Source organism: Pteropus alecto, unplaced genomic scaffold, assembly GCF_000325575.1.
Source record: "Pteropus alecto unplaced genomic scaffold, ASM32557v1 scaffold109, whole genome shotgun sequence".
Taxonomy (NCBI): domain Eukaryota; kingdom Metazoa; phylum Chordata; class Mammalia; order Chiroptera; family Pteropodidae; genus Pteropus; species Pteropus alecto.
The window spans coordinates 9,020,022-9,047,226 of NW_006494608.1; the positions used below are offsets into that span (position 1 = coordinate 9,020,022).

At 37.7% G+C, this 27,205-nt stretch overlaps 1 protein-coding gene across 4 annotated transcripts in view; it reads right to left on the reverse strand.

Moving 5' to 3' along the window:
* LHFPL3 (LHFPL tetraspan subfamily member 3) overlaps positions 1–27,205 on the reverse strand; it is a 530,561-nt gene that overhangs the window by 197,733 nt on the left and 305,623 nt on the right. The window lies entirely within an intron of this gene.

The window sequence follows — 27,205 nt, forward strand, 5'->3', positions numbered from 1 at the left end:
AGCAAATATTGGTACTGTTTGTCAAATCACTGTTCCAAATTCTTGGTTTAATGAATAGCGAATCTTACCATGTCCTACCGTGTTTTTCCCTCCCCTGGTTAACTTAAAAACAGCCCGGCACTTTTCAGGAATGCACTTCACAGAGAGCCCAAACATCTGAGAGAAGATATATTGATCTATAAGAAAATACTTAAAAAATTGAATTAAATGTGTGCATTTGTGGAAAGGCTCCCACTGCAAATGGGAATCATATGCATAAGAAATCATAGCACAGCGAAATGACAGTTCAATGCTGGATTTGAAGAGCTATGACAGCAGCCAGATACAGGATTAGGATAATGTGGAAAATACCAGAGTGTATGTTGACTTTGAATCACAGTAAAATATAATTTCATATTGTGATCTACACACACACACACACACACAAACAGAAAAGTTTCTTGAAACTATATTTTTCACATGCAATGCACTCTGATATTTTCTACTCTATTCTCTTCATTTTTAAAAAGGCAGAAAAACACTACAATGTGGTGTGGCACCACACGGCTTTTCTGGAAATTCAGAAATTTAAGGAGAATACTTATATTCTATTTCCTAAATATCATTGTGGGAATCATATGAATACTTTTAAAATAAGAATATGTTACTTTGAAGATTAAAGAGGACAAGTGGCTATTGTTGCCACTCTCATTATATTTAATTAAATTAGGGGTAAACAATGATAGTTTTAAGTTATAAAGAACATTCTGAACAGGTGGATTCATTCATTAATTCATCCACTCATTAATTCAACTATTACTTACAGAGTATTTCCCTCAAAGTGCCAGGCACAGTTCTTGGTGCTAAGAATACAGTGATCAAGAAAAGAGACATGGTTTATATTATCATGGAGCTTATATTTTGTCAGGAAAAGAGGCAAAAAAAAAAAAAAGGGGGGGGGGGTAAGCACGCAAATGAAAGAGTTCTAAATAATAAGTACCAGGCAAGGAAGAAACAAAGGGTTCAAAGAGAAAAATGGCTGAGACTTCTTTTAGAGATGGAGACCTACCTCTTGAGGAATTTAAACTAAGGCCAAAAAGAAAGAAAGAAGGAAGGACAAAAGAAGGAAGGAAGGAAGGAAGGAAGGAAGGAAGGAAGGAAGGAAGGAAGGAAGGAAGGAAGGAAGGAAGGAAAGAAGAAAGAAAGGTACTAGACACTTAAAATTCATGGGGAAGATGCTCTAGGCAACAGCATGCACGAAGGCTCCAAGGTTGGAAAGAGGCTTGGCGTGTTTGAAGGGCTACCAGGAGGGAGAAATGATATGTTGAGGTGGCAAGAGAGGCAGGGGCTACGCATCATGGCAGGTTATGACTGCCAGGGCATGTGACTTAGGAAGACTATGATGGCCCAACTGAGTTAGAGCTCTGTGACTATCAGAGCCAAACAATTCCTGAAGCTGGCAAGAAGGGATGTCATATAACTCTTGCCTCACTGCTACCTACTGAACAAGCTAGAAGTGAACATGCACTTTCTTATTTTTTAATGGGAGCGTGGCTGTATAAGGCAGGTCCAGAGAAGACAGACCAAGAATGGCGGCAAGAAGGAAAGCTGCCTGGGGAATTCTGCTTGAGGATTCTTTTGACTTTACAGAATGATAGCTCAGAAATGTGAACCATACTTGATTCTACTCTTTTCTTTGCCTCATATCCCAAATGTTGCCATGGTTCTTCCACCTACCTGTGCAATACCTCTGCATAGGTAGGTGTCACTGACTTTCTTACTTGAAACCTTCATTATTTCTCCAAGAGAACCCTAACTTCTCTCAGCCTTCAGTTCACCCTAACTTTAATCCAGATTACACAATACCACTTAGACCGTCATGCTCAAAATCTTTTGCTAGCTCCCCTCTGGTATTGAAGAACACTCAGATAGCTTAGGTATTCGAAGGCTCCACGATCCAGCCACCACTTACTTTCCAGTCCCCCTCCTTTTTATACTCTCCACTTCACTTGGGTTAAATGAAACATGACTCCCTGTCCACACACCAAGTTTTTTGATCTCTATTTTCTCTTCTGCCTGGAGTATTTCCCACTATTGTCCTTATATGCTCCACTCTTAAATATCTTTTAACATTTAAGTCAAATGCAACATCCTCCACAAAACAAGCCATCTCAAATTCTAGAATATTGCTAAATTGATGTTGGTACCAACTCTGATTGTGTGTGTGTGTGTGTGTGTGTGTGTGTGTGTGTGTGTGTGTTTGCATGCACGTGTGTATGGTTATTCCTTTCACCCTAACAAACAATATTTCAGCACCAACTGGATGTCCTATAATTCAACTTAATTCTAACACTATCTACTAGGAGATAGGGACAGAGTCCATAGGTCACTGGTTCAGTTCTACAAAAACCACTTCATTAACATAACAAGAGACAACTTTATCACCCTTACATTGAGGAAATTTCAAGGGTTTTAGAAACTCTGTGTCAGGATCAGTGGACGAAGACTAAATATATATTTTTTGTATTCTTAGAAATTTTAAAATTAAATTTATTAGGGTGACATTGGTTAATAAAATTATATAGATTTCATGTGTACAATTCTGTAATCCATCATCTGTATATTGCGTTGTATGTTCATGGCCCAAAGTCAAGTCTCCTTCTGTCACCAAACATTTGACTCCCTTTACCCTCTTCTACCTCTCCCCGCAACCTCCTTTTCCCTTTGGTAACCACCATACTGATGGCCGTGTCTATGAATTTTTGTTTCTTTCTTATTTTAAATCATAATATCATAATTGCCCTTCTCTGAACTCTCATGGCTGTTGATTGTACCCTATGTTAGAGTCCCTGTTACTTTTTACATTTGTTATTTATTTGTAAGTATTGTGGGTCCCAGGTCTGGCTATGATCCAGGCTCGAGGCTAGGGATAGGACTCTGTTTAAAATGTTATATTAATGTAGTAAGGCACCTGTGCCTAACTTATGCAAGTATGACTCAGCTTATTATTTATTATGCATGTTTGGCAGAATGCCACTATTGTTCTCTGACATATATAAAGCCCATGCGGTCCCCTAGCACAGAAGTGCGCACTCCTGGCAATAAAGTTGGTGCCTGCTGTTTCATTCTCATGTCGGCCTCTTGTGCAGTCTTCCAACTGGATGTCTCACCACCGAAACCTTCCCTTTTTGATCACCTCGGCGCTGACAAGTATTATCTCAATTAACAGAGTATGTATGAGCTTTCTGAGGAAAGAGTCTTTGGTCTGACATCATATTCATAGCCATAAAACAGTGCCTTATACATAGTAGGCACTAAAACACTTTTGAATGAGAAAGTGAATGACTGAATAGATGAACTATAAGAGTTAATATAGTTTAAAATATAGTTTATAAAAGTCAATATCACAACTACTCAAGGTCACAAAAACTACACAAGGTCTAGTTTAAGATGGATTTATATTTAGGTGACATATAACAGAGACACTGTTATAACTAGACAACAGATTGTAAGTACTTGGGAGAATATTTAGAAAGAAGTGAAGTTAATGATTTGAAAATATTTTCAAATTCCTATTCCCTTTGTATCTCCCAGCACACAGTACCAACATGTTCTCCAAGGCACTGTCTAGCAATAACAATTTGTGAATTTTAAAAAGATGACTTTCATGAGCAAAAATTCATATATTTGAGAAATTGCAGAAGACCTTTGAATCCAAACCATAGTTCAGAAAAATGCATGTTAATTGGAATATTTAAAAAAATATTCTAAACACCTTTTAATATATTAAATAACTTTTATTTATGAGAAAATTACTTTTTTATAAAGAAAAAAATACTTTTTCTTTATGAATAGGAATTACTTGGAGAATAACTTATAGTTTTGGCTAAACTTAATAGAAATCACCAAGTGACAGGTTCATGCATATTATTGGACATCACAAGACAGCCTCACTGGAACAGGATGTTTGTGGAAAGCCATCTTTTCTCAAGGTCTTCTGCACTGAGGGTAGACTATCTTTAAAGAAAAGTTTCCATTTCTGGAAACTCTGAGTTACAGACTGGGATAAAAAGAGCAGAGGCAGAATTAGTACTCTGAAACTAAAACCACAAGAGAATATGAATGGCAAACCCTTGTTTTCTATCTTCAAAGTCTATGACTTCCTTAATCAAATTTTAAGTAAAGAATCTGGGAAAAAAAACAATAGAATTTGCAATTGTTTTTTATTTTATGCAATGGGTATTTTGCTGAAATAAAATTTTAAAAAATGCAATTCTTATTTTCAATAGTCTAAGGGAGTTGGCTGTTCAGCAAAATCTTAATATAAAAACTGGGCTAACAAGGTCAGGGTTTGGCTTCCTGGGGAAAAATGTTTAGTTCCCCCTTAACAAGTGTACTCCAGGTGTCCTACAGGACACAAGGCACTAGATTTTTTACTTCCTTCTTGTTTGCCCTCTCTTAAAATGAAAGCTATCATCTTTTTCTAATTTAGCTGTTTAGAAAATCTGAATGGTTGTATAGTAGGATACTAAAAATAAAATGATTGCATTTAAAAGCTTTTAAAACTTCGTAAGTAAAATCTGTAATTAAAATCCAATTTTTAAATAAAAAAATTCTATCCTTTTGAAAGCGGGGCTTCTAGATGGCCATTGCATAACAAATTTTATTTTCTGGCAATGTATTATCAAAATATACATTTTCTTCTCTCCCTATTTCTCCTCCCCCATTTTCTTCTCCCCTTCTTGGCTGTTTTATTCTATATTTGAAAGGTGGAAGCCCCCAGAAGCTATAATGTATTTAAGATTAATTTAAGCCATTAAAATAGTTTAGGCTCTGTTGGTTTTTTGGGGGAAGGTATTACTATTACGTTCTGCATTAATGCTTGAGTGCTATAATAAATTCTGTTTTCTGGCACTCTATTAATCAGAACCTTATTAACCTGCATGATTTGTATAGCCACTGAAAACTAACAGCCGTTCCTAATCCTAAGAAGTACCTGAAAGATCCTAGGCTAATGTCTCAATGAAAGATTAAATACCATTCCTCTTGGCTTTATAATTAATCATGTCTAATTCTTTACAAATTGTTCATCCTGTAATATGTAGCACCATCACTAAACATTAGAGTAGATGAAGCACCAGAACATTTGATTAATTTGGACATGCTATTTCTTGACCATGAAGAATACTGGAAAATTAGTTCCAATAAGTCTATTATCTAAAAGTGGGTTTCTTATTAGAATGTCACCTAGGAAATGACTAACCTATTCACAGCTATATATTCCTTCAATCCAGCAGCAGGTTTTCTGCAAGTATACCAGAGAACATTCTAGAATGCTAAAGAGGAATGAGAGCTCACAAGCTAGAGGTGAGCAGAGAAGAATGATGAAAAGAAACCCATGTTCTTACCGTATGACATCATAATATCTTCTAATCTAAAATACAAAATAAAGGCATCTTTGTGAGGGCATGACTGTTGATTTAAATTTTAAGCATATTCCAAATGGTTAGGAAGCATTCATATTCTGAAAGGAACCTCTGTGTTGAGAGAGGCTGATGTCCACATGGGTTCTTCTGAAATAGGACACAAGCAGCTAGTGGTTCCCCAGGGCCACTAATTGTTCTGAAATTTTTCTTGCCAAAGAGCTGAACGTAACCTCTATGAAGAGAACATCCTTAGAAAAATCCACAAATGTTTTTAATTGGGTCTTTCTCTAATGGAAAATGAAGCAAGACAAACAAAGTGACAGTGGGTTTATAGTCTTGGTCACTTGGGCCTGCCGGTATCACTGGTCCTACTGTCCTAACCAGGACTGTAAACATTGAGAACCTGAGAGCTACTTATTTTTTGGACAGGAAGAGAAAGTCTAAGTCATTCTTTAAAAACTCTATGCTCTGTTGCACAAAAATCATGATAAATTGCCTCATGTTGCTGAAGCACTCAAGGGGAACTTGGTGAAAAAAAAATGAAGGTGCATTCACTTAACTCTATCAATTATTCAGGCATACAGTAATTGCAGAAACTGATGCCAGAGAGCTGCCAGGCTATGGAGGGGGAACGTTCATGCTAAACACCTGGTAAAGGGGAGACAAGAATCATCCTACGGCTACTTCATGAGCACATGGCTGGCAAACTTGAACTATGGTATTTCTATGTCTAGAAAAGGTACTATATTTATACTTCAGTTTACTTCTGGAAAACTGAGTCACTAGATAAGCCAAAATATGATATGCTGCAGTTTAGAGTCCCGTGGAGAAAACAAATTGTTTTCTGATAAATTTTGGTTTTAAACCCAGTATAATTTTGTGGGCATTAACTTGGGGCTGTAACACAAAAGACAACATCCTTTAGAAAGGTGGAGGTGGAGGGAGAGAAAGTGTAAATAAACACCAGGCTCTGAAAAGAGAAGAGTTAGAAAGTTGTGTGATAAGAAAAGCTTTGCTACTCTCTGTCCTGCAGCTTCGCCTCAATTGCCTGAGTAAAGGCGTCTGTACCTTTTGCTGAGTCAGCTCTAAAACCCCCTAGTAGAGATGAAATGGGGTGATTGGGTTTCACTCACATCTGTACTCAAGAGATACATAGAGAACTTGCTTTTATATAATGATACCAGACATGAGGAAAAACATTTAATTATACAACATAATGATAATTTATTCAAATTTTCAGGGTTAATAATCAAATATAATACAAATCAGAATTTAGAACTTAAAAATACAATGTGGTTCTGATCTCTCTACTGCAACTAGCTGGCATTTGATATGTATTTTGTATATAACCAAATTCCTTGAAATCTTGATAATGACAGTTAATAATACATCATAATAATAGCTAATATTGACTGAACACTCACCATGAGTGGGGCACACTGAATGTGCATTATCTCATTTAATTCTCAGCACTAAGGAAAACATGAGAGCACTTCTTCCTGGCTCCTCCAGTTTCCACAAAGAAGGCGTTTTCCTGAAATAGCCACAGACCCTTATCTCATTCCTTATTTCTCTCCATGGAGATGGAGTGAGAGTTCCTGGAGGACTCTCTGGAGGAGAGGAATTGGTCATACCAGCCCAGCCCCTCCCTCTCCTTGCCTTAGGAGAAGTTTGCCCACATGCAGCGTATGTCCCACTCTGCTGTGCTTTAGATTTTACACAGGGTGGGCCTGACTTTCCAGTGCTGTCTAGGAGTAGGAAGGTAAGTATGCCTCTTGGCTAAGAGATCCAGAGCCATGTTTTTCAACCTTTCTCATAATAAAAGGGATATTTTGTCCTCCGTCTGCCTGCTCTTCTCTCATTTAGTTCAGAGCTTGGGAGGGTTGCACAGTTTTAGTGGCTGGAAGTTTGAGATCAGAGTACCAGCATGATACGGTTCTGGTGAGCACCCTCTTCTGGGTTGTAGACAGCTGACTTCTTGTCATATCCTCACATGGTGGAAAGAACTAGCTAGATCTCCAGCCTCTTCCTATAAATGAACTAATCCCACTTGTGAGGGCTCCATGTTCATTACCTAATACCTCCTAAAGGCTTACTTTCTAATAACCATCACACTAGGATTAGGGTTTCAACTTATGAATCTTGGAGGGACATAAACATTCAGCCCACTGCAGAAGGAGTACAGAGGGTTTTCATTCATTGCTTCTCCAATAATCCCAACAGTACTTCCTTTTTTACAGATGAGGAAGCAGAGGCACAGACATTTCAAATAGCTTGGTCAAGGTCATACAAAGCCCCCAAATGGTAGACCCAGGATTTGAATTCAGGCGGTCTAGATTTTAACACCATCTATGCTATTCTTAGCAACAATAACGATGCACATGAAATTACTTTAGAATGTTGGTTTTAGTACTAAGAGCACTTACAGAATCTTGGCAGTGCTTAACATGTTGTTTAATTAGACATTTATTCTTTGAGTACAAGAGCTACTACTAAAATAATACTTAGAAACTGTTAGCTTTTATATGGATAAATATTTCTTTTTACACTAGCATTCCACCTAATCAGAATTTCATCTTATATGTAGTGCCAAGAACATTAGAGTAATTATAAATTCTAAATGTGTGGAATGGGAATTAATGAGGTTTTATTGTATAAATATATGTATGTTTGATTTTATACACATTTCACAAGAAAATAATCCTTATCTTTTGGCTTGATATTTTAAGTTGGCTGTGTGTTAGCCAAACATTTTATATGTTCTTAAAAGGTATCTATTCCTTTTAAGGATATATATATATATGACTATAAATATATATGTACCTTATTAATTTAAATATGGTTACTTATATGTAGAATAATATCTGCTTCAGGTAAAAATTCATGTCTTTTATGAATCAATTAGGTTCTATTTAAGTTTTTGTGAACATTTATTCCTTTTAAGTAACTTCTTTGGATTTTAAAAGACAGCGTTTTAATGAGCATTTCAATAAACACAAAACCAAAAATTCTTTCAGGTTACAAACATGTCTGAGATTTGCAGGTGAGCCCTTGCAAGATTCAGGCAACATTTTCACATGCTAAAAATCTATAGTGCATTTCAGACATAGGATCTTAAGAGAAAAACTACCATCTTTCTTCATGGCCATAGGAACAGGACCCTGTGTCGTAGTATATCTATCACCATTCTCCCAACAAAATCTGCTTTGGCCACAACACCCAAAGCAAGGCAACGGAAATCAACGGTTATCCTGTCAGCACTTTTCCAAGTGGCTCTTTTGTGCTATGGCTACTGTATTTGTAAAACAGGGTGTGGGCCCCAGGCCTGGCTGGCCTAGGCCTGGCAGACACAATCCAGGCTCGTGGCTAAGGCATGACCCCAGATCCGGCATGTTACCTTAAATGCAGTAGTGTGCCTGCACCTAGCTTATATAAGAATGACTCAGCTTGCTGTACCATGCATGTGTGACAGAATGCCACTATTGTTCTCTGGCATATAAAAGTCCACGTGGTCCCTGCAATAAAGGGTTGGTCTTTGTATGATCTTGTTCTCATGCATTATTTCAATTGGGCGTCAGCTCCTCATGCATTATTTCAATTGGGCGTCTCACTGCCGAAACCTTCTCTTATCGATCAGCTCTGCGCTGACACAAGGATGCCCAGGCTAGATTATTAACTGGTTACCTACTATTTACCTTAGAGTATTCAAATTTAGGAACAAATTTGTATTCACTTGGTGCTCCAGACATACACATGTTGTGGGAAATAATTGTGCTCATAGAAATAATTCATGAGGTGATTCAATGTCTTCCTGTTCAGCATGCAGAGAGGGTAGCACATTCACTCTCCACTCTGACCACGGGACTCTGGGAAAGTTGCCATTGGCTGGAATTAGACAAGGTCAGGAATCTCATGCAAATCTGGCTACCAGAAGTTCATTTCTCAGCAGAAGGGGTGACCTTAGGAGCAATGGAATTATCCTCCGTGAGGATGAACTTTCTCGAGCCGACTAGAACCCTTGGGAACAGAGCCCATTTCTAGACACTTTTCCGAAACAGAATTTGGCACCAATACAGCCTTACAGCAGTGAGCTTTTCTTTTACACAGCTTGCTCACTTTTAATTTTATTCTCTGGAAATAGCATTTTAATGCTTTAGAAATTTCAAATGGCAAAAATTAACTAACTGTTCAAAGAAAACACATGGAAAAAAATATTGCACACTAAAAATGTTGAAGTGGAACCAAGTTCAAGAGAGATGAATGCTTCTCCAATCATCCTTAATGATGAAGGATCTTACTGCTTTCAAGGGGGCATCAGATGCACACATTTATATGTTTAATAGGCTCCCAGGTTATACTTTTTCACAATTTAGCTGATTATCTACCTATCCTCCCTCTTTATCATCTGTCTATCTATCTATCTATCTATCTATCTATCTATCTATCTATCTATCTATCTATCTATCTATCTATCTATCTATATCTATTTATCTATCTATCTATCTATCTATCTATCTATCTATCTATCTATCTATCTATCTATCTATCTATCATCTATCTGTCTACCTGCCTATACCTACCTATCAGCTATCCATCTATCCATCCATCCATCTATCTTTTTATCTTTATCTATTTTTCTGTCGCAGTCCTGGTGCTTATATAGTTTAAGAAAAATTGACCTATCAGCTATCCATCTATCCATCCATCCATCCATCTTTTTATCTTTATCTATTTTTCTGTCCCAGTCCTGGTGCTTATATAGTTTAAGAAAAATTGAATAAGCTATGGAGTGCTGTCAATTTCTTTGCAGAGAGGGCTTATAATATCATTCAGAACAGACATGATCTAGACTAAGCACTGAATTATTTTTTCGCCATGTTAAAAAAAGCAGCACAGTACCATGGGGCTCTGGATAACAAAATCTTCCAGCTGACTGTTCCTTACACCTAGCCTGCTCCTCTTTCATGTCATTTCCTCCCTCTGATCCCTTGCCCCAGGATACTTCAGATCAAGGTTATGTGGACTCTAGGGGACTGAGTTATTACATTTAAAACAAAAAAACTGCTAAAGAAAAAGACCATTGTGGCAAATTATTATCTTTTTAAATTTCTTGCTCCCTTTCCCCATAAGATTTCTCTGAAATTGTTTTTCTTTTTTAGACTTCCATTCTCCATGCTACTTCTTCAAAACAATTGATTCAGACTTTGGAAAATAACTTGAGATGTGTTAGGCCATAGCCAATCTATGGTAAGATCTACCAGTAATTTATATATTTATTGAGAATGCTGCTGCTTTAGAACAAGAAGTTTGTCCCCAGAGAAACTGAATTGGAACTGTCAGGTATCAAAAAAAGGTATAGGACAAAAACCAGGTCAAGAGAGGGTGAGAGAAGTCAGCATGTTAAATGTTCTGTGAAAAGATTTTCTAACATCTTTCAACTTCAAATTCTAAAAGCAGTAGCCTAAACTTTATAGATAAAACTTTGACCAATATGGCATTTGAAGAAGAATGCCTGAAGAACAATGCCTTCCTCCTTTACTAAAAAGGGAATTTAACCCAGTCTTAACCTGCCAGTGAAATGCCCAGAAGGTGGTTTTGTTTTGAAGATGTACACTAGAGTAGCTGAGGAGAAAGTTCTAGAAACTAAGCAGGGAGCTTTGGCTTTTGCTCTTTGCACATGGGGATCTTCCATTCCCTCGAGGCCTCTGTACTCTTTACCCTTTAACCATAGCCCCAGGTTCCTTCTTGTCATTAAATATAGACCTATTGTAATTCATTTGACACTCTCATAACCAAGGCTGGGGTGTATGGATGGAATTATAGTACAGTGATGACATAAAGCATTTTAAATTCTAGGATGATGTTCATATAAATTACTGATAAACTCTGGTAGTTAGGAATATTGAATACAGTGATAAGATGGTATACTTGTTCAACTATGTTTCAGTAAAGAATTTCTTTATTCTTTCTTTCTTTACAACTAGTGGAATTCAGAATACCAGTTACCTGTTTGCCCAGAGTAGGGGATATTGATTCTTGTGGGACATCAGTACATTACCATGAGAACTTAAAATTTTTGATTGGAAATAGAGAATAGTCTAGAGCAGCCATGATCTGGGCATTGGTCCTGGTCTCTATCATACTTGAGTCCAGCTCTGGGGACTAAAAAGAGGATAAACACACATTCTCCACTCTACAACACACACTGCCTACTCTTCTTCTTTAAGGTATCCTTTGTAGTCTTTAAAGAGAAGTTGATTTTTATACGTAAAAGAAGTGTCATTTGGACAAATTGTGGTTTTATTGATTTGAAAGAGTTGAACACAATCTAGATTAAACAGTTCCTAATTTGTAATGTGTATTCATTTTTTGCTGTAATGAATCACTACAAACTTAGTGATTTAAAACAACACAAATTTGTTATCTTATTGTTCTTGTAGATCAGAACTCTGAAATGAGGCTCACTGGGCTAAAATCAAGGTGGTCATAGGGCTATATTCCTTTTTTTGGGGGGGATTGGAATTTTTAAAAATTTATTTATTTCAGTTAGTTTCAAATATACAGTACATTGGTTAGACATCTATATAATTCATAAAATGATCCCCCCCATTTGCTCCCTCTCTCCCCTGGCCCTCCGCCTAGCCATCATATTAATGCTAACTGAATTCCTTTTTGAAGGCTCTAGAGGTCAATCCATTCCCTTGCCTTTTCCAGCTTCTAGAAGTTGCCTGCATCCCTTGGCTCATGGTCCCTTTCTATCTTCAAAGCCTGCAAAGGTGAGCCCAGTCCTTTTCATGACCCTCTCTTTTGCCTCTTCCACTTTTAAGGATTTATGTGATTAAATTAGACCAACCCAGATAATCCAGGATAATCTCCCCATTGCAAGATCAGCTGATTAGCAAACTTAGTTGCATGGTAAACTTAATTCCCCTTTGCCATGTAATTTAACATATTTACAGGTTCCAAGGATTAGAGTGCAGACGTCTTTCAGGAAAGCAATATTCTACCTACCACATAATGCTACACACAGTAATGTGTTGTTATGATCTTGTTCCTAGCTTCCGATTTGTAGTTAAAATGGTCGAGAGCAAGGGGCATAAAGCCCATTGTGGATCTATTGTGTGGGATAAACTCCCAAGCACCTATGCTTCCCAAGTCTGGTTTTTCAGAGTCTCTGTTGGATTTTCTCAGCTTGTGACATGGTTCTGTCTTGGTTTCCTGATTAGCTTTGTGGTTTCTTTTATGACCAACATTTGACCTTAGTTTGAGCCTGCTTGTCTGGAGCCTGATAATTTGCCTGGCTCTGGCTGTGTAAATTCTTTATCTTAAACCCTTAAAGGGAAGCTTGATTCTTATTCTGAAGAAGGATCACCTTGACCAAAGCAAGCGATGTTCATAAAATCCATGACTTGGGGGCCTTCTTGCTGTGAGATCCAATCCACTGCTTGCCCACCTCTCTGCCTTGGATATTATCTCCAGTTTGAATCAAGCCTAACTTTGGAATAGCTACTGGTTATTCCCATTCGTGACTCTGTATAAGCCCAGTCTCGCCAGTCCCAACTCTCTCCTTTTCAGCATTGCTACTTCTCTTAAACAGCATGCTAGTTGGCTGACCACATCGAAACCACAGCAAACAAGGCCATTTCAACAGGTCTAGTCCTATAGAGAAGGGGTTCCCAACCTTAGGACCACAGAATGGTATTGGTCTGTTTCCTGTTAGGAACCAGGCTACATAGCAGGAGGTAAGCGGCGGGTGAGCCAGTGAAGCTTCATTTGTATTTGCAGCTGCTCCCCAGCGCCAGCATCACTGTTTTCAGCTCCACCTCAGATCATCAGGCATTAGATTCTCATAGGAGCACTACTCCCTGGTGCCAAAAGTGTTGGAGACTGCTGCCGTAGAGGCTGTAACCAAAGACTATATTATCTCCATTCTTTCAAAATGGCAATCAACATGCATACCTCTGATGTCTGCAGAGTGACAGCGCTAAATAAAAGCTTCCTGAAACTTTTGCCATTTTGTACATTTGGAACTTTGAATAAGGGTGCATATGAGTCCTAGCCCCTTACCCCTAGGAACTGATGCACTTAATCTGTGGGCTCAATCTTCAAACTTATCTTCAGAAAGATAGGCAACATATTGGGAGGTCCAGATGAAGCTGCATGGAGTTAGTTGTGGATCTAGTGTGTGGGATGAGCTCAGTAACTCAGTTCTTACCCATTATTCCCATTTTATCAGTGCTGATCTCTGGACATTCACGGTATTATTATTTTTATATAAAGCCAGAGTCATCATTTGGTATCTGAGAGTCCCGAATCCCCAGTGAGATGAGAAGTTTGAACAAATGTTGAGAAAAATAAAAAATCTGTCAGGGTAATTGGAACAAAAACTACTAGTGCCTTCAGCTTTTGAAAATATTTTGATAATGTAAAAATAATTTTTAACATTATTGAACACTTGTGTTAGGCACTCTCTTTTATGGAGCAACTCATTTAAACCTCATTACAACCCTATGAAGTATGTACTATTTTTACCCCCATTTTATAGAAGTTTAAACAAGAATAGAGAGCTTAAGTAACTTGAAAAACATCACAGGTAGTAAGTGAGGTGCCAGGATCGACACCTTCAGTTGTCTGACTGCTGTTCCATCTCTTAACCATTATATAATTAGAGTTTACTTTTTACTATTTGAGGAAAACACAGAGCCTACCTCTGGTAGTAAAATTAGAATACCAATAAAGAAGTAGATTCACCTAATACCTGGGGAGACTGATGTAGATAATCTGACAAAAGATCAGTCTTGACTTAACTAATTAGAGACAATAATTAAGGTCAAAGTAGGTTGGGAAAAAATGCAAAAACTGGACTCACCAACAAATATTCGTATTGCAGTATGTGGCTAGAAGGCCATTACTGAGAAATGGTTTTGTGGTGGAACAATACTAGAGTTCCCATGAGCTTCGAGTAATGGACCAACTTATCTCAAAGGATCGGCTTTCCGAGTTGTCAAAATGACATCCCTAGAAATAACTGGCAACGATATCTCAGTAAATTAAAATTCAGGAGCTTCATTGATTTTTGTTGTCGTTGATCTTTAAAGTAATATATTCCATTATGGGAGTTATTGGGGCTGATGATTCTTAAGAGGTGCCATTTTTGTATGGCCAGAAATAAAATGATTTTTTCGTATCTTTAGCTGATGAATTTATCAGTCAGACCACTATTATTTATGTCCCAGGTCTGAGAATAGTGGTGATTAAGACAAATCTAATTCCTTCTCTCAATGGATTTGTAATCTAAAAAGGTACTCAGTTTAACTGCTGTAATGAGTAACCAACTGAGAAAAAAAAGGGAGACATAGGCTACTTTGTGTAATGCTTTGGAATTTCAAAATTTACTGAAAGAGAAAATTTAAGATATTTAATCCCAGACCATTATTCTTTCAAACAGAACCAAGAGTTGAAAGAGGACTGGGGCACAGAGAACTGATAATTGGAGGAGGAAGGTAAAACAGTACGTGTGAATGTGTGTAGGAGGCATGGTTTTTAAATTATAGTATACAAATATTAAAATATAGGTATAAACATAACTATTGAGAATAAGAAGGTAACCAGTATAAAAATTGAAATATGCAAAATTTACAATTACCAGGTAGAACAAAAGGGATTTTTAAAAAGGTAATAATTCTAGCCAAAAGAATGTGAACTTGGGTTATAGTCTCAAGCTGAGGAGGTTGAGGGATGTCTCTGTTATATTACAGGAAGATTCAAACTCAAGCTCCTTCCGTCATTAGTAGTGTGGTATGCTATTCATTTCTTCTAGTGGGAGTATAGTAAATATCAGCTCTACATTTTTCCAGAGTAAAAGTTATGTTTCCTTGAAAGAGTTTAAGTAGCAAGAGAAATGATTTACCATACTCGTGTTTGGGATGAGGACACTCCATATCTTTTTTCAGTGTCGGATCCTAGAGTGCTGCCTAGAGACCTGAATTGATCTATAGACTGTAAAAGCTGACGAGAACCTCGCTCTTGTGTTTTTCTTCATGGTGATGGGTGTTTGGGTCTTTCCGCCAGCCTCCAAGCTGGCCCTCGTAAGCGAGGGGAAAAGAGTTCTAGACACTCAGACCCCTGCTGTCCTCTTATCTTTTATTTCTGACATATTCTAGGTCTTTGGCTTCTCTTATGTCCCTCTGGATTTTTTCTTAGACTTTTAGAATTCATTGCCATGTCATAGTTTTAGATTACTCTTGCTTGGCTCGACTTGGCTGGTAGTATCTTGGTTGAATTTGTCCCCCTAAATCTCACCTTTTCTCTTTTTTTTTTAATGCATCCTCCTTCATGTATTGGGTAGGGAATCATTTTGGTTCCCTAAATCATGCAAGAAGTGTTTTCAGTCATACAGATGCAATCAGTGGAGAACTCAGCATGGCCTTTATAAGCCAGAATGGAGCCAGTATACAGAAAAAAACCTAAAAAAAAGGAAGTACTAGAGAAAATGGAAAAGGTACAGCTTTTACCCAAAACTCCTCATGGGTCAGAGGAGAATGAACATCCTCCTTATGGTTTCAGCAAAACCTCTATCAGGGACGATTAAATCCTTAAGCTAACTGAGATTCCTTGAGATTCCAGTGGACATGTGGCTACAGCAGACTGGCCAGTGCATTCTTGTGGTTTCTACAGGGTTCTAATCTTGCAGGTCAGCTTGACTATGAAGTTTCTCCACTTGGGACATGAGGGGCAGTGTTTATTTTATTCATCTCAGGCTGATATAATCCTAAATTTGACAGAATGTATTTTTCAGTGAACTGGCTGGTTAGCAACTCTAAGTTTCTGGCTCTTCCCTGACTGAGCTCTCTGTATCCTGGGAAAAATGTTGAGCTCTGGAGTACATTAAGGCTAATGGAGCATGAACTTAGGTCTCTATTCATCTGTTGTCAGGCACATTCATCTACTGGGTTTGACTTGAGGTGGTGCTTTAGATTTGGCTGAGTGATAATGCAACTGCTCTTCTGGCATACCTGGGATATTGAATGTTTGGTGTCGAATTTAGAATAAAGATCAACAGCTGCTTTTTGCTTTCTTATCATCAGGTACTGAGGGGCCAGTATGTTGGTCAGCATCATATAACTAGTATACTGGAGCATCAGATCTTACAGGTATGACCCCCTACCTCCTCTGGAGTCTCACAATTGCAGCTACTCATGTTAACCAGTTGTGGTTGTTGTTTCTTAAAGATGTTGCCAAGAATGAGAATTGTGGCTGGAATTCTTGATTGTTCTTAATCTGGAACAATATTAACATCATTGCTGACCACTGAATTTTCATCGCTGAGACAAACACCACCCATACAACTGACCAATGACTACCTTTCTCCCACTTGAAGGTTAATAAAAGAGAAAGCCATTATGGCGTATTTTGTAAAATATGCACCATCGACTTGAAAACTGACTTCTGGTGTATAGCTAATACCTACAATTTTTACTACCCTAGCGCACTAAGTTCATACATTCTCAAACGATGTGGTTCTGGGATGCATTCTTTACTGAACCTAAATTCTGACTCTGCCTCCACTTGGAGTCAGAGCTACATGGTGGATGCCAACATTCTTGCATGTGAGAATACTGCCCACCTGACCCAACTGGTCTTACTTTGACAATATACAGAGGTGCTGGTGATCCTCTTACCCAGTGATCTTTGGGATGCTGTGTCCCAGGCCAGAGATAGATACTACATAGCAGTGTCTTTTTAAGGCCTATGTTTGTGAGTGATATCCCTGTCTGGTTCACCTGCCAGTGGTGTCATTGGTTGGCAGGAGTTGATGTCCTGGAATTTTTGAGGTAATGACCAATACCACATCTCTTGTTGCTTTGGTCTGATGATGTTGAGCAGCTACTATAACAATGAAGTAGGTCAGATTGTAGGTTTATAGCATTGTCAATTACTTTGCCACTAAAAATGTTTACTGGGACATAGAGGACTGAGAACATATCCCTGACTCATTCCTCCAAGTTCCTCCTCTGAAAACATAATGAATAAATTGAGGCTGCTAGCAGAGCCAGGAGGGTGGGTGCCAACCTGAGAGTTAAGGTCTTTGCTTCCAGTGGTGTTGAGGAAGAGTGGAGAGGATTGTAGAGTGAAGACTCCAAATTTCCTGCTGCTCGAGGGCACCACACAAGCAGAGGCCTGTTTGCATATGTTCCAGGGAGGTGCTGTCAGACCACATGGCCTGGAGGAGGATACTTTGGTAGGCTGAGCTGCTTCCATTTCCTTAGGGAGAGAAGACTGCTGTTTGTTCCCAGGGAGGCCCCCTTTCTGCCTTAGTGGAGCAACTTCTAGCTCATTTGCTTATCAAGTGACATATGCATTAGTTTTTGTGTTCAACATCATAGCCTGGAGAACATCAAAGTCCTGGCTGAATGGATGCTAAAGGTCAATCCACCATGAGGAGGCAAAGAAATTACAATTTAAGAAGCATCAGAGACCCAAGGGAGAAAGGGAAAGCAGAATTGGACCTGGGAGCCCCCACTGCCATAAAACTGAACAAAGAAATGGGAGAGAACTCTATCAGTACTCTTGAGGCTCCTTGAGAAGATGCGGTTGGAATACATAAGACTTCCTAGAGCCGAACATAATCCTCAATTAAAAAGGAAAAATAATTGAAGATGCCTGGTGTTGAGGACTAAAATAGTAGTTTGGAAGACTTGATAAAAAAAATGGCACAAAAGAACAAAATCCCAAGGATATGAGGAAAAAGATAAGTTTGTTGGTTAGAGACTTAAAATGTAAATATTAAGAGCTTTGAGAAGAGGAAAAGGAATATATGGAGAAATAATTTTTTAAAAAAGAAAATTTTTCTGAATACAAGTTTTTATATTAATAATGGTTACCAAGACTCAGATGGGATTAATGGGAAAAACTGTGTTACTAGTTATATCGTGGTGACAATTATAAATTCCTTGGATTAAAAAAACCCCATAAGTTTCCACATAAAAAATTATAACAATGACAACAAAAATTTTGAAGCAGTCCAGCAAAACCTACAAATTTTAGTGGAAGCAGAAATGCAGTGGTGTACTTGTAAATAAGTAACAACTGACTGGAAAAATGATGAACAAAAAAAAAGTCCTGCTTTGTAGTGTTTGCCAATTTTCATGGTGTAAATACTTCCACCATGGCTGATTTCAAGCTATCAAGATGATGTCACCAAGCACAGAGTTTGAACAAGATGATTCAGTATGAACCAGCTCCAGGACCCCACTGTAGAGAGGGGTAATGTAGATAGAAGAGGTTCTAACAACCTAAAAATATCTTTGTGGTATGCTGGATGAGTAGGCAAAGAAAATACCTTGGTGGGAGGATATTTTTAATTTTGATAAATGTTAATAGAGAAATAGATTATAGCTGTTGGAGTGAGAAGGTAAGCTTTGGAAGAATTGAAAATAATGAACACTTCCAAATTAACAGGGAAAAAATTCAATTAAGAGAAAACAGATGAAGCCAGAAAAGCAAGGAGAGGGACTTCTGGTTCTCTGCCCATCATGTTAGGAGCTTAGAAGTCACTACTCTGTCCTAACTATAAGTAAAAAGCTGAACAAACTAAAAAGTCATCAACTCTTCTTAGATCTGTCAGAGAAATGAGGTCACAGGGCAAATTGTTGCCTCCAAAATTAGAGAGACAGACAGGTGGATACAGAGGCAGTTTAACAGAGCAGAAACCCACAGGCAGGAACCAGTGCTGGGGTAGGAAAACTTGAACTGTAATTGATGAATAGCTAGGGATAGGTGTGGACAAGTCTTGAGAGTCAAAAACCTCAGGGGGACCCACTCATGGGGTGGCCCCCATGCTTTTGTGAGTTTTACCTTTTGGAGCTCTGCCAGGTTCTCACAGTGAAGATAGGAGAAAAATCCCCTTTTGTTTCTGGCAGTGGGAGGGGAAAAGACAAGACTCTGAATACACCAGGAGCACCTGTTCTTAACCAGGCCGGCCCTCAAAGGAAACAATTTCACTGAGTCTAATCAACTAGGGAGAAGGGAAATATCCAACTGCAGCCCCCTCTAGCCATTCTGTCCCATGTAAGGTGGGCAAAGAAGTGAGAAACACTTATGAAGAAAAGTTGAGGGAAAAAAGAAAAAATGATGTATGTTAAATATTAAACCTAAAATAAATGGAAGGAATAACACAAAGAATAGCGCAATAAATGTGAAAAGTCTGAATTTCCCTATCAAAATACATCATCATATTCAGTTAGACAAAATCCAACTGTAAGTTAACAAGAATCACAGTTAAAATAAAGTGACAAAGAAAGATCGAAAATAAGGGCATGGACAAAAATAAACCCAATTAATGCAAACAAAGAAAGCAGGAGTAGCAGAATTAAAAATCGAAAGCATTTAATGGGACAAAAAAGATTATATACTGCCAAAGATGATATCCAGAGAAAAATAAGCCATAGACGTTTATGTACCAAGTTATGCACAAACATAGTAAACAAATACGTAAGGCAAAAGTTGCTAAAAAATTTAGGAGAAAATAATAAAACCACGGTGGGAGATTTTAATAAACTTTTTACTGACATTTATAGAATTTTTATTATAGAATTTTTAATTGAAGGTGTCTATATGGAGCTTGACAGATAAAATAGTGTAAAAATAAAACAAATAAAAGGGTTTGAATAACATAATCAACAAGGCCAAGTTAATTGACATTTATAGAATTTTTACCCTTCAAACAGAATAGATAATTTGAATCCATAGAACACTTACAAACATCAATTTGGTGACAAAGAGCCTAAATAAATTCATCAAAGATGGGCTTTAGAAGCTACATCTTGATTTGAAAAGAGCAGAAATGAACAATAAAAACTTGACTAGAAAAACAGCTTGGAAATTAAATAGATACTAGAAGTTAAAAAATAATCTAGAAAAAATGGGAAGGTGGGGCTCTTTATACCAAAACCCTTAGGACAAAGTTTTTCCTTTTAAGATAGTAGGCTGATAATACATGTTTATTGTTGTGAGATTCTAATCAAATTGGGTATATAGGAAAGAAGATGTAATCCCACAACAAACAAGAGAGTAGATGGAAGGAGAGGGTTGTTATTGGCAGCTGAGACCTTCTAGAATTACACTGAAGCATGGAAACAGATGGAAGAGAAGTGAATGATAAACAAGTTGGAAAAGGCCACAGCTTAGAATACGAGATGAAGGAGGCAGGCTGAGGAAAAACCCTATCTTAGGACACTAGATAAACCAGGTAGAATTGAGGATGAGATAGGAAGTAGAAAATAGAGGTTAATTGAAGGTGTCTATATGGAAGAGTTGGCCCTATTCCCTTCCCAGGTACATAATGCCCATCAGTCAGGAGTTTATATCGCAGGCAAAATAATCGGAGAGTTTCCTCCAATAAAACTGAACTGTTTAGGAAGAATGAGTCAACCAGTGTGGGAAATGGCTTTTAAGAGAAAAGAACTTCCTGTTTTGGCAGTTTTGTTTCTTAGTGCAAAGGTCAGCTCATCCTAAAGTTAAGTCCATCAATAAATAAGCTTTATTCAGATGTGCAGGATTCACAGTGAGCTTGTTTTTGCCTCATCCTGAATTGTGGATGAAAAATTAAGGATTAATGGATATTTGATGAATACATGTGACATGAGTGAGAACAGGAAAAATAAACAGAAGAAATGTCACTGAAGGTATAAAAAATAATATAAGGAAAAGAACAGAATTACAGATACCCAAAAAACATAATCCTACCAGTCCCCCTTCATACACAATTAATTCTGATTACTTAAAGAGTAAGAACAGAATGCCATAAAAAAGTCAGAACAAAAAGTTCTCAGAAATACAGAATTACCAAAAGCTGAAAGATGTGAATTTTTGGATTTTAAAAGCTCACTAAATGCTGAGCAGGATGAGTGAAACAAGACAACACATGACATTGTAAAACTGTAGAATGCCAAAGAAAGGAATGTTAACAGCTTCTAGAGAGAAAAAAGGTCACATATAAGGACAAGCATAAGACTGACACCAGGCTTATCAGCAACATGGGATATTTGAAAACAATACAGCAATTCATTAAAAATTCTATGAAAAAAATAATTTTTATCCCAGAATACTATATCACTTATTCATCAAGTGGGAGAACAGAGTAAAGACACAGGCACATACAAGACTCAAAGTTTACCACCCACGCATCTATTCTTAGGACATACTCCAGCAAAATGAGAGTGTAAACAAAGAAATTGTAAGGCACGGGACCCTAAACAGTAGATCCAAACCAGGAAAGCAGTAAAGGAAGTTTTTTGGTTACTGAATGTGCAACAGGCCTGGAGACTAACTGGTATAGGTTGGATAGGGGACGGGAAGGTTCTAGAAAAACAGGGATTTGACAGAATAGAAAATGTGATGGATGAAAAAAAATGGAGGACACCATGAAATCAAATAATGCAAGGCAAAAAAATTAGAAATAGAAAAATCAAAACTGTAAACTAAAATATGGCATAAATTTAAATAACCGGCATATGAGAAAAGTGAATCCATTAATTCCAATGCAAAATACATCCTCCTTGAAGTCACTCATACAGAAAGGAAATATAATCAAACATACCATGTGACTCAATACAAAAGTACATTTATAAGTCATATTAACGTTAAGGCTGTTTAGACTTTTAAAGTTAACCAATGGACAAAGTACAGAAGACTTAATAGTGCTTGCAGGATGTGTCACATGAGAAGTCACATCCACTCCTGAGAAGGAGTGGAGAGGCCTTCATGCTGGTAGAATCAGGAGAGGGAGAGATTCATGGGCAATGAGTTCAAAAGAGTAAAGACTGGGTCCCCTCATGAATCCAATGGCTGCGCCTATCTGAGCCTTGGGTGAAGGGGTTGGGTAGGTGGAAAAATCATGGAAACCTCAGGTAGGCTAAAAGGAAAGCCAGAGACAGAGGGCTCATGTACTTTTTTTTTTTTTTTGCGATCGTCTTTGAGCCCATAATGAGAAAGGACAGGAGAAAATGAAATGGTGACATGACATGTTATGTCAAGAGAGGACTCAAGGCAGCTCTTAGTGATTCTCAGTAGCCTGTAGATCCTGCATGGTCCCTGCATGTGGGGGATCTGGAAGACACCTAAAGATGCTGACTGGTGGTCTTTCCAGAATGGAGTCATCGCAGCAAGGAGTGAAGTGACCTTACAGCCAAGGACTGAAGTTTGGACTCTCAGATTGGAGAATGAATAGAGATTGCAGCAGACCCCAGGGGACCTATAAGGCCTGATGGCTGAGGTGGAGGCCTACTCATCAGAGAAAGATAGCGAACTCCTTGGGAAAACCAAAGATATAATGCTGGAGGCAGTATGGCTGGAGGCAGTATGGCCAGAGCCTCCTTGGGTCAAGTCACCCCAACTGATGTCAGCATGCAAACCGAGGGCCTGGCACCAGTGCTATGAAGGTACTTAAGCTCTGGGAAGGAGGATGCAAACAGGAGAAGCCTGGAAAGTGGGGTAAAACTGCCGTTATACTATTTTTTTTAACTGCAGTAAAGTATTTATGACATAAAAATTACCCTTTTAACCATATTAAGTGTACGGTTCTGTGGCATTAAGTCCATTCACTTTGTTGTGCATCCCTCACCACCATCAGTTTCCGGAACTTTGTCACCTCCCAAACTGAGACTCTGTAGTCATTACATACCATGTCCCCATTCTCCAGTACTCCTGGCCCTTGGCAATGACCATTCTACGTTCTGTCTCTATGAATTTGACTGCTCTAAGAATTTCATATACGATGAATCATATGATATTTGTTCTTTTGTGACTGGTTTATTTCACTTAGCATAATGTCTTCAAGGTTCATCTATGTTGTAGCACATGCAAAATTTCCTTCCTCTTTAAGGCGGAATAATATTCCATTATATGTGTACTGCATTTTGTTTATCCATTTATTCATCAATAAACACTCCTACATTTTAGCTATTGCAAATAATGTTTCCATGACCATGGAGGTACAAATATCTGTTTGAGTCTCTGCTTCAATTTATTTTATTTTTGGGGGTGTATACTCTAATGTGGAACTGCTGGATTATATGGTAATTCTATGTTTAATTTTTTTGTGGAAAACCATACCATTTAGTGGCTATACCATTTACATTCCCACACAAAGGCTCCGAATTCTTTATATCCTCTCCAGTGATAAATATATATTAGCCATCCTAATGGATGTGAGGCGATGTGGTTTTGATTTGCATTTCTCTAATAGCTTGTGATATTGAGCATATTTTCATGTGTTTATTGGCTGTTTGTATATCTTTTTTGGAGAAATGTCTATTCAAATCATTTGCCCATTTTTAAATTGACTTTTTTTTTTTTTTAGTTGTAGGACTTCTTTATATATTCTACGTATCAATTCCTCATGAGATGTATGGTATGCAAATATTTTCTCCCATTTATTTTCTCCCAATTGGATTGTCTTTTCACTCTGTTGATAGTGTCCGATGCATAAAACTTTAAAATTTTGATAAAGTTCAACTTACATGTGTTTTTCTATTGTTGCTTGTGCTTCTGGTGCTCGTGAGGTTTTAACAATTGAATTGACTGAGACCCAAAAGAGTTTCAGTCAACTCCTTAAGAGCTTAATGAACAGAAAGAAACATGATTCACTTTAACTGGTAAGTTTATGATTGCTAAAATTTTTTGCTACTAATTGGCAATGAGAGCTCGAATGCAAGTTAGGATCAATTACAGAAAATAAAAACTATTTTTAGTTTTTGTTACATGTCTGAATTTTAGTGTATTCATTTTTGGCCCTCGCTCAAAAGGATGCCAGAAAATTCATAAGCAAAATGTAACAAAAGCCCCATAAAAACTTTGATAGACTACTGTCCCACACCAAGAACCTGCCTGAAATGAGGCACAGACAGAGTCTACCTCTTGGCATTTCGAGAGTTATACACAAAGGCCCTGTGATATTGGAGGAAGATTTGAAACTTATTTAGGTTAGTTTGTTTTTCCGTCTCAAGAACATGAAAACCATCACCCAGAGAATAAGAAACCCATAATACAACCATGGTAAAAATGAGAATTTAAATTGAAAGTCATAAAAGGCAAAACAATTACAGAAGGAATTGATGTGCTATTGTACCCACTGCCTTCCCACCAGGTTCCTAGGACAACCAATTCGTTAACTGGGTATTCTCTTCGCTGCCGACGTTCCGTGAATGCAAGTTAAAGAATCGACAGGCTGGCTTTTGTCCCTTCATACTTAAGAACAAAATATTGCATCAGCGCTAGGCTAAAACTCAATTATAAAGACAAGTTAGATGAAAAGTTCAAAATAAAAGTTTTGCTCTATAGTTTTGCTGTGCTTCTGAAATTAAAGAGAAACTGTTCCAATCTCCAAAGTACACTACTTTTTATTTTTGAAAAGGCAAATGAATTATTATACTTACATTCTTTGACCTAATATACTGCAAATCTGATTTCTGTTCTATTGGTGCTTCAAAGAAGGCTATAAACCTCCTTTTGGCAGGAAACATCACTCTATATTTTTTATTCATGTGCTATTAATTCTCTCAGGCAGTATATTTGCTCAATCCTTGTTTATGGATTCTCACAACACATAAATTATGTGACCCTCATACATCTGTCAACTTGAAATAACTTGCATGTTCTCATATATATTCTCAAAGCACTCAAACTGTTTACTAAGTTCTTTCTCAGAGCTTATCTCTTGTTGGTCATCAATGCTTGCCTTTATAATTAGAAACATTATTTTCCTATTGTATCATTGTCCATTTCTTCCTGATTTTAGAACTATTTCCTTGTTATCAAAGGTCTCTTTGACATGGTAGAGAGCAATCTTACCCAGAGTGACTGATTCGTTCTCTCCCATGATTGTTGATGAAAATAGTTTCTAAGAAAGGGATAAAATGATGGGTAATTTAATTTTACTTTCATCAGCTGACATGGCTTAGACCACATTTGTCTTTTCACATGGTTCCTATTCAGCCTTTCCTAATTAGTGCCATTTGTGCAAGTTCATTCCTTTGCTATGAACTCTCTTTCCAATGAGTCTGTTTGCTGCTATGCATTTATTTATTTATTTTATAAAGCAGCTCAAATGCCAACTCCCAAATGAATTCCTGGTTTAGAATTCTTCAGGGAAGCCCATTTTATCAGGTGCTAAAAAATCCTTAGCGCCATCAATTTCTCTATCTTTTGTGACATGCTCTTGAATTTTTCAGTCTTTGCTGTGATTAGTCCTCTTCTTTAGTGATGACGAAGCAGAGACTGACACTTGTTTATATCTTCCCTTCTAAAACGTTTCCTCCCCTCCCCCTTAGCTAAGATAACTCAATCTCAGAACTCTTTATAAGATTAACTTTGATACATTTTACGAGGTAACCCACACATGCACGCGCACACACACACGCACACACACACACACACAAACTTAGTGACACTTTATCTTTTTATGTTTAATCCATCCAAACTTTCACCCAGCTCTTTATTTAAACTCCCATTTGCTGAACACACTTATCAGACACTGGTGCTTTGCAGTTCACGTATTCTCATTTAATCCTCAAAACAATCTTGCAAGTAGGGATTATTCTTGGTTTACGAATGAGAGGTTTGAAGCCCAGAATCACAATCACCTGGCAAAGGGCACCCATATTTAGAAAGTAGGGAAGCAAGGATGTGAGCCCAAATCTGTTTTCTCTTTCTACTATAGCCAACTGCTTTGTTCCTGGGTTCCAGGGCTTCTGCTAACTGCCTATTGACCTTGACTATCTAAACTGGGTACATGCTAGATCTAGTAAATGTATGGCTATTGCTTTTAGGCCCAGTGGGTAGATGGTATGTTTCCTCCCGACACCTTCCATTCCTCCTGTTACCTTACTTCATCTGTATGGACCTCACCCACCAGAAACAATGTATAAATCTTCCAGATCTGAAACATCCAGATTCAAAGCCCTTGATTTTCCAAGTTTAAATAGCTTCTTTGGCCTTGTTCACAAAATAGGATACTTTCTCGTGTTCATTTGGCATTTCTCGCCAGCTAATTGTTCTTACCACAATACTGAAGATTCAAAATGCTAGGAAACCTAACAGATAAGGTTATATTCTTTTGATAAGGGTCTCGTCTGTCTTCTTGCTTCTTTGTTACGTTGCATCTTTTATTATAACACTCTTACTTCTGGTTTCATAGAGATGGCCATTATATTGAATGACTATAATTAATTCATTCACATTCAATTAAAAACCTGACAAACTACTTCTTTTTTCTCTTTTGGGTGAGGTGGTGGTGATAGGCATCCACAGAACTGTAAATTTTTCACAGTGTATTGACATCATATCCACAAACCTTTATACATTTCTATGCCCACCACTTCTACTTCCAGAAAAAAGAAAAGGAAGGGTTTTTAGGTTTTTAATTGAATAAGTGAATTAACTATGTTAATTCAATGGGTTTGCCATATTGCCTTTAGTAAGTGTTGTTTTTGATATACACGGGCTGAGACTATTAAATCTGGTTCCTAAGTCTTCCATATAGCAATAGACCAGTATTTCTCAACCTTTGTTTCTTCATTATTCCCTCTAAGGAGAATTTTTAGATATTTTTTCCTAATTGCCTCCTTCTCTCAGAAATTTTGAGAGGCCTTTTGCTCTCATTTCTCACAATTCTTCCACATCTTTTGTCTTAGGCCAGGGCTTAAGCTCTTGAAACTCAAAAGCCAAGAATTTTACTCTGGTTATCTGTGTCTTGATGTATTTATTATCCTTTATCAGGGGGAATGAAGGCAGAATTCTGC